The following is a 3,729-nucleotide window of genomic DNA, read 5'->3' on the forward strand; positions in this document are numbered from 1 at the left end:
ATCTAACAATTTTATGCCATAATATCCTTACTTAAAAACTAATCTGCATCACAACTTTGTTATCAATAACAACTAATCATTATCATAGATAATTCCATTTTCATGGCCAGGTATCGACTCTAATTGTTAGCTACCATATTTTAACCAAGCAAGGTTCATTAACTAGTATATTATATTTCTAGTCATCAAGTACTATAGCCACCTAAAAGACATCAAGCTACCACTTAGCTTAACCTTTAATTAGGAAGACAGTCATAAAATCGTATTTTTATTAGAATCACATCAACTATCGATATAATAATCATGAATGTACCAAATCTATGCATGCCATCTCCAGTATTCAATTAATGGAATAGTAAGTATCATACTGCATCTTCCTATGTCCCATACCTAAAAGATGTTTATACAAACATATACATATCACATAATGACAAACACTTCTCGCATATTCAATCAATATCATAACGTGGCCATTGGAACATTAATTTATCCGAAATTATCTCAACATTATAATCATGTCCTTAGGCCCATATTCATATTTGGAACTCATATCAATAATCTTTTTCATAAGCCATAGCATATCTCTAATCATCTTACATATAGGAGGCATCTTGCATATTAGAGGCATAATATCAATAAGCATAATCATCTTTAGGATGACTTATATCAATAGGCCATATATCATGACAATGAGGAATATAACTTCTCTAGGAAAATTTATATATCCAAGAGGAACATCTTCTATATAGGTCCAAAAATATTTACTAAAGGAAATAGCAACCCTACAGGCCAATCATCAAGTCTAAGAGAAAAATCATCTCAATAGGCCACATAACATATCTAGAGAGAATCTCTTCTCTAAATGCCCAATATCACTTTCAGAAGGAGTATCATATCCGTAACTCAAAATCCAAAAATCCGAGAACATCAATACAATCTACAAAGTTACAACGAAACCTTATTCTAAGATTTACTAGCCTCATATATGTCTAACATCCACAACTAAGTCCACAAGAATCAAGATAAGCTTAGGTCTAAGTGAGTCGAACAATCCCACTTCTAATCTATAATTTCTATAATCAGGCATACTATGCCCCAAAATAGGCTAAGGTATCTCGTTCATCTTCCAAATGTCAATTTAGACATATTAAAGCCTAAGATAGACACTTCAAATAGAAATAAAGGTACTCAGGTCAACTCTACCCAACATATGATTTCAAGACTACCACACAAGCCCAATAAGGCTAAATATACAAATCTCGCTTCAAAGGCTAATACCATATTCCAAATGTAGCATTATCTCATATATAGGTTATTACTAATCTAAACTAAAGAGGAAAGGTAATAGGATACAAAAGAGTTATAAACATGCCATCTTACGGGGCCTAGACCCTTATCTAATCCCCAAACATCAACAATCAAACACATTATCTACGGAGAAAAGTAGACAGAAGCCTACCTCAAGGTCAAACAACAAAACCTTACTTCATGCACTACATGGTCGCCTTCACTTTACAATCCTCAAAATGCCATCACTCTATCAAAACCATAATCTATTCAACAATACGAGTCTAATGAGGGTATATTTCAATATTGTACTTCGGGTCGAAAAATGATGCCAAAAACCCAAATGGGTCCCAAATATGAAAAGTGAGTTTTCAAGGCCAACCCAATGTTCACAGATGAACTAGGAATCATGACCCTCAAAGATTGGAACAAATCTAAGCATACTTTGGGCTAAAATCAAGCCCTAAGCTAAATTGGGATTTTGGATCCGAACAATGAAATTCAAGCACGAATTCAAGAAATATCTATCTTTATCTTGAAGGTAATTGGGATACAAGATGATAATTAGGCTCCCAAGTCACCCCATGACCAATTATGAGTTATTACACTCATTTTGGGGTTCCTAGGTCTAAATAGTGAAGGGGAAATGGTCCAAACACATCTTGGGACTTTTATATAGCCCCTAAAGGTTCTTAGGTATTGCTATCATAGTCACACGGGCCGTAATCACGCTCCCATGATCGCATAATTTTGGCCGCGATCGTGGTTGCACCAAATGATAGCAAACTAAAAAATTAGTTTTTGATCCTTGAAACTCATATAGAATCCAAATAATATGATCAACTAGTGAATTTTGAGTTTAAAGTGGGGCCCACACCTATAGTTTCATCATTTTTCATAAAATTCGGTGAATAGGTCAAAATGAGCCCGGGAGTATGGGATCTGCACCAAGGGACTCCCTAGCCTAAATTTGATGTTTCAAACATGGTGGGGAAGTCGAATTTTCCATCCAAGATTGTTTCAATCATTTGTGGGTCACACACCCATTTTTTCCAATTTTCAACTTTCCAACCAATAGGTTGAAATGATCTTGGGTGCATTGGGATCCAAACTAAAGGTCTACACAGACTAAAATCGATATTATGAATTTGCTGGAGTGGTCAAAATTTCATCAGAGATGATTTCATTGAAGTTTCTTTCCGGTGGCCATTTGGAACCAATAAAGACTTCAAAACAAGTAATCGACTCAAAAAATCAAACAAACTTCCCGGTAATTGAACCATCGGTACCAAAAAGTTAGAATTGACTTGGGGAAGCTATAAAGAAGCTCAAATAGTGAATATAAGCATAAATTTTGGAGATGACCTGAAGGGTCATTACATCGATACTGGCGCACCATGAAACATTACCACTTCCTAAAGGAACAACTCTGCATAGTCCTTGGCAGAATAGTTAGTCCTTATTAGAAAGAAATGAGTTGACTTAGTCATCCCATCCATAATGACCCAAATAGAGTCATACTAATTTTGCAAATGTGGAAGGCCGATAACAAAATCTAAATTAATTATCGCCTATTTCCATACTAGCAGTTCAATTTCTTGATGTAGCCCACCGAGCCTCATGTGCTCCATCTTCTCTTGCTGATACACTATACACTTTGCAACAAACTTGGTTACATCCCTCCTTATCCTATTCCACCAATGCAGATCTTTGAGATCATGATACAACTTTGTTCAACTGGGATGAACCGTTTACCATGATTGAAAGGCGTAAGCTAAAATCCTGCCTCACAATCCATCTATATCAGGAAAACACAAACTCCCTTGGTTCCTCAACATACTATCACCACCAATCTCAAAGTTCATCACCTTTCGCTTACCCACATTATCCTTTATTTTCTTCAAGAGCGGGTCTAATACCTATTTCCTCTTTATTTCAGAACCAAGTGATGATTATGCCACCTATTGCACAAACACACCACTATTCTCAGACTCCAAAAGATGAACTCCAAGGTCAGCCAAATGGTGAATATCTTTTACAAATTCTCACTTATACTTATCTATATGTGAAATACTTCCCATTGACCACATACTAAGAGCATCAACGTCAATATCTAACCTTACCTAGGTTGTAGTAGAGACTCATATCATAGTCCTTTAGTAACTCAAGCCACCCCCTTTGTATAAGATTAAGCTCTTTCTGAGTGAATATGTATTGCAGGCTCTTATGATCAGAAAAGACATCAATGTGGACCCCATATATATAGTGATGCCAAATTTTCAATGCGAACAACATGACAAAAAACTCCAAGTCATGAGTTAGATAGATTTCTTATCAACCTTTAACTGTCTAGAGATCACCTTACAATATTGAATCAATGCAAAGCCCAAACCAACCTGGGATAAGTCATAATATACAATAAACCCTCAGAACCTCAGGTAA

The sequence above is a fragment of the Capsicum annuum genome, unplaced genomic scaffold, assembly GCF_002878395.1.
Source record: "Capsicum annuum cultivar UCD-10X-F1 unplaced genomic scaffold, UCD10Xv1.1 ctg3900, whole genome shotgun sequence".
Lineage (NCBI taxonomy): Eukaryota > Viridiplantae > Streptophyta > Magnoliopsida > Solanales > Solanaceae > Capsicum > Capsicum annuum.